Raw genomic sequence first — 5,582 nt, 5'->3', positions numbered from 1 at the left:
ATATATATATATATATATGTAAAGGAAATATATAATAAATTAAAGATTCAGTATTAAGATGTATAAAAATGCTAGTCAATTTAACTCGTGACATTATCGCGGTAGTTTAGAGTTTGCATTTCAAGATCAAAAAATCATTTCGGCACGCATTTTAAGTACATACATAGTATATAATTCACACAGAATTATATAAGCATTTAAAATCCAGCTAGACCGTTTAAGACATTTAGTTTTATCGGTTATATTGTCTTGAAATTTTTCACATATACGGTCCTAAGATTTAATATTCAATATAATAAATTAAATTATATTATCCATGATTGGATTAATAAAAATTAATATAAAGCAAATTTCATAAATTAATATAAAGCAAATTTCATAAATTAAAATAAAAATAAGTTTGCACATTATGATTCATAGATATTAGCAACATATATAAGAAAAACTGGTACAGAAAAGAAGATAATATCCTATTACTTAATTCCTCGTAATCGTGTATAAATCTTTTTTACTAAATGAAAAATGATTATCTACAATAAGAGATTAATCCTTTATCGGTGATTGTCAAATTGAAGGATTCATAGCTCATTAAATATTCTTAGAGTCCTAATATCATATCGAAATGTCTCATATTGCTGTATGTATATATATATACAATGTGTTTGTGTATAAGTAGATAAAATTATATAAATCAGTTATAATAATAGTAATTTAGGGAAACACTTGAAATTTTTCAATTAATAATTTTGTTTATAATAGAATCGAGACCACCTAGCACCATTATCGTTCGATCGCCATCGTGTTTCCTGATAGAACGATGAGAGAATTGCGTGACGAAACGAAAAACCGGAAAGCCAGACCAGGTCGACTATTATACGAGATGACTCTCTTATCTCTTCTCAGGTAACCGAGTGACCTGTCATGCTCTTCCTACCGAGTTGCCTGTGCGTTCTCTCGCCTCCACTAACAAAATCGGTTTCCGGATCTGAAGTATTCGGAGTTTAAGATTGTAATCCGTGATAATACGGGGGGGGGGGGCATCGCATTTAGTGGGACACATTTATTTTCACGTTCCAAATGCTGTAAGTTAACTCCCGTAAATGTGACTGTATAACTGTAAGGTGACTACTATGTACGACAGCTTCTTTGAGAGATTCGAAGGTTGAATAATTGCAAATTGGAGTGCCAGGAGTGGTTCATTGAGCACTACATTGGCTGATCGATAAACTACTTGCAACAGTCAATCTTCCAATTGTTGAAGAACGATCAGGGCTTATTAAACAGTCGAGTAGTCGTGGTTAAGTGGACTTTTGTAGCTTCGCAATCTTTCACAAACAACTCACAATCAGTATAACGCATGAAGCAAACATACCTTTCTCCACATGATCCATCTTCGCATCGACTCTTCCCGCGGCTAAGATCGTCGATTCACGCATCTGCGACTTACGCACACCATCGCTTCCCGATACGTACTCCCGCGCGCGCACACCAAGTCTCTTCCCGCGTCGGCTATCAGCTAATTAACATTACTGGCAGCACCAAGTAACAAGCAGACCGGCAATTACGCGCACCGGACGGGATCGTTGCCGACGTTCTTATCGGTTCCACGTCGTTGTCAACTGCGAAAAACCGAGTCTGTCGGACAGACTGTGCAAACGGTGCCAATTACGTGTACACAGGTGTCAATTTGTCGGTGTCTTTCGTCACGCTTTCGTATTGTGAGCAGCGCAAGACTGAAGAATCTCTGAGTAAGAATCGCCGAGTGAATTTCGCGCCAGCATTTAGGTGATTCACATCGCGGTGCAGCCGCGTGACGACGATAATTAGTCTTAGTGCACCAAGCTGATATAACGGACCGACACTACGCGGCGTATTCTGGAACGGCTTCGGTTGCCGACCGAAATCCAGGAAGTATACGGAGTTTCTAATCAAACGCTATCATCTGTCACGATCTTCTCGCGATTTACCGATTTCAAATGAGCAATTGTCGACGGAATGCGATCGATTTAACGATTCATAACTCTCAGACACACACTCTCTCAGTTTGCTGAGGCGAGAAGAAACACTCTCGTTTAAATGATCTTCTCTGAAATAATTAGTCAACGTCCATTCCTTCACACTCCCATACCGTCCGCATAATAGCAAACTGTTGTGTTTTCGAAAATATTAAATTTTCTTCGTGCGGTTATGATACAGAAGAATTTTCTAATGATTCAATTAATATGTAGATCACTTCGCGTCAGCGACAACCGCACGAACACGCCTGTTTCACTGTATTCGACATCACGCGTTCGACTTAACCTGTGAAACACGTTTGACTTCACATTCGCGCTCTCCTCGGCGCAGCGATCGTACTGTTCAAATTTGGCGCGTCCTCTTCTTCCTCGCTTCTCTCTCGCGTGTTAAGTTTCGCGTGCTGCGTGATTCGCAAAATCAATGACGACGGATCTTTCGTATATACGCGCGGAAAAAAAAAAGAAAAAGAAAAGAGGACTATTGTCACCATCCAATTGCACTTTCTTTTTTTTTCGACGCCGATAACAATTGCGATTTCCGAAGAACTTTCACCGCGTTGACTCCGCGAAGGCTTCGCGCTCTCGATCGCTGTCGCGACAGATGACAGCGAAAACGCACGTCTCGAATGCTCGCACGTACGCGCTCGATGCGGCCCGCACGAGTCGGCGTGTGTCAGGGCCTTCGACTCCGCAGAAGCACAGACAGAAACGAAAGACTACACAACGTGACTAACGCGGCATGGAGAAGCGAACAGCAGACGTGAACTATGCGTGTGCGTGTTCACGTGCACGCGTGCCGGGAAGAGGGGAGATGAGAATGGAGGAACCGACAGAGAAGGCGAGAGAGAGAGAGAGAGAGAGAAAAAAGAGGGACAGAACGGCGACGGAACGCCGGGATATCCACCACGCGTTAACCAATTCCGCGAGCATCGCGCGTGCGTGTGCGCGCGTGTACGGGCGGACGTGAATGTGTGCAGAGAAGCGTATCCTCCCGTTCGAGCATGGAACGGACGAGAGCGTCGAGCTGTCAGCGCACCCCACCCCGAAAGCCCCTTTGAAACCAACCCCACCCATCGTGACGAAACCCCCGCCTTCCCTCTCCGTGTCAGAGGCTCTTTCCCTTGACTAGTCGTTCCTCCATCCCTCTTCGGACAATCCCCCCAGACTGTGACAACATCGAGGAACTATGTGCCTTGCACGAAAGCGAAAGTAACACGAGCTCGTATCGACGCTGGAATGGAAATTACGTTAAAGAATATTGCTATTAATAAAATCCGATTCATAAGTATATCGCGCTCGGCTCCTTCTTTACTTTTTGTTTCAATTGAACGTTTATTTGACTTACTTTGCGCGCGACGAAAGGAAACGAGTGGAACGAAGGAAATGGAAAAGAAAGGGATAAGAGGAAATGTTTGAGAGAGACAAAAAAAAAAATACGAGAGATACATACGGACGTCTCAGAAAACTTGGCTCTCTTCGTTTCCACTAACGTGGACGAATCATAATTCTTATTCACCACAAGCTCGAAATCATCCTCTCACTGCGGTATTCTCTTTCCGCTCTTCTATTTCAGTTTCAGTTTTATCCATTTCCTTTCCCATCACCCCACTTTCGCATCGAAGCGTGAATTTAACCACCGTAGCAACCGTAACAAGAAGCTCCTCTGTATAACAACACAAAATCGTTGCTTTCAACTCATGCAACACGCAAATTTTGCAAAAGGATTATATAAAACGTTTAAACATTTATTCTTTAATCATAATTTACTTTAGTATCGAAAGGTGACCAAATCCCTGCTCTTTGAAACGCAAGAATGTCAGCCAGTGGTCGGAAGGGCTGGCTTGGCAGCAAGGAACAGGTATCATAACGAAATACGTGTGTATGCCTGTGAATGAAGATGTATGTGTGTGCATCGACACACTCAAATTGAGAGTTTGCCATTGACGACCAATGAAGTCCGTCATTGTTTCAGGCTGACATCCAGAGGTTGACATTTTGGTGAGCGAGGAGCGGAGAATGTGACTTTGCTAACATGGCCGTCACTTTTGACCTTATATGCGAGACATTTACAAAATCAAAACAATTTATACGTCATGTTAATACTAATCGATTGCAATTAATCTTAATGCAAATTCGTTTAAGTTGTGTAAAAAGATACATACTTGTATATAAAGTAAAAAATAATAAAACCAAATAAATAATGTAATAACGCAAAATTGAAAAAGTATTCGGAAATTCGATATTTCAATGAAATGAATTTTAATATTTTTAATAACATATTTCTGCAGGCAGAAGATAAGCGCTTTCAGCTAGGTATACTAAAGTTTTACTAAAGATCAAAGATTTTCAATGTGATAAAATGAAATACTGCGTTTCTCTCATAATTCATTTGTAACATTTATTAATAGAAATCTTTCGAATCGTTCCCAGATTTGTCCGAGATCCTACGAGGGTGGAAATTTTTTTCAAAGAAAATGGAGTTGGCCTGCGTCCGAGCGCGGCGCGGCGAAGTGATGACTTTATCCAATCGACTCCATTTCTCATCCACATTCGTTCTCTGCCCGCAGGCTGACCCGCAGTCCCAACCGGGGAAGAGAAGGAACCGGGTGAGGGAGAGAAGCGCCCATGACTTATGATCGCCATTACGGTACCGATAATTATATGCTGCTCCGTAGCCGCTCCCTCCTGTACGTTGTAAGAGAGGAACGAGAGGCACCATAGATGATATCCTGCCGACGAACTTCGAACAGCCGACCTCTAACGTAACCGCATGCACATCAACCATACGCTCCTCCTGATTCGTTGATCAACCCGATCGATACGTTCCGGTATTTCAGAAGAGTTGGAAAATAATTGCCCCTTGATCGAGGGTCGATCGTTAATATGTGCAATCTCTCTTTGCCACACGCTGGTGAGTCTCGAAAGGAAACTTCAGTGTTTTATATATTTTTATAATCGATTTTCAACGATAATTAACAACAATAAAATTATTGTAGAAAAGTAAATGACATTTTTGTAAACTATAAAAATTTCGCGGATTGATACTGGAAATAAAATCAATAATAAATTAAAATAAAATTGACTTTAATATGTTCACATAAAATGTATCGTAATAAATTTTAAAAAATAATAAATTTTATAATCTGATAAAAATTGACTTCAATTATTCAATCGCTGAGAAATCTGAAAAAGACGTGATTTATAATTATATATGAAAATACAGAGTAACCAGAAGGACACTCAATTGTTGGAAATGGTGGTCATATATCGAGGAAAGGACTTGATAGTATCCTTCCAACTCCCTACGGCCTACTTATTACACTGATTCTCTTACGAAGCACAATCATCTAATGTAAGTAGTTCGATCATTACCGTATCAAATTGGCTAATTAATAATAGATAGAATACACTGGGGATTTCGGATGTTATACGAAAAGCTTGACTTAAAAAAGCATTTTATCAATAGTTTTCATGTCTAATTTCTGGAAACAATTGAAAATTATTTTCGATATTTTTAAATAATTATTAATAATGATGTTACACATAATGTATATAGTATTTTAATAT

General features: G+C 40.1%; 1 protein-coding gene across 4 annotated transcripts in view; it reads right to left on the bottom strand.

Annotated features, from left to right (window-relative positions):
* Positions 1 to 5,582, bottom strand: part of LOC108754689 (homeotic protein antennapedia) — a 158,134-nt gene that overhangs the window by 27,208 nt on the left and 125,344 nt on the right. Inside the window, exon 1 of one of the 4 annotated variants that reach the window (XM_018497179.1) lies at positions 1,373 to 1,476. The exons of the other annotated variants lie outside the window; for them this stretch is intronic. The gene's annotated coding sequence lies outside the window, so the exon portion shown is untranslated. Of the gene's footprint in view, positions 1 to 1,372; positions 1,477 to 5,582 lie in introns of those variants that run through there. 4 annotated transcript variants of the gene reach the window in all.

The sequence above is a fragment of the Trachymyrmex septentrionalis genome, unplaced genomic scaffold (assembly GCF_001594115.1).
Source record: "Trachymyrmex septentrionalis isolate Tsep2-gDNA-1 unplaced genomic scaffold, Tsep1.0 scaffold80, whole genome shotgun sequence".
Lineage (NCBI taxonomy): Eukaryota > Metazoa > Arthropoda > Insecta > Hymenoptera > Formicidae > Trachymyrmex > Trachymyrmex septentrionalis.
This window is presented reverse-complemented; position numbering and strand designations above follow the sequence as displayed.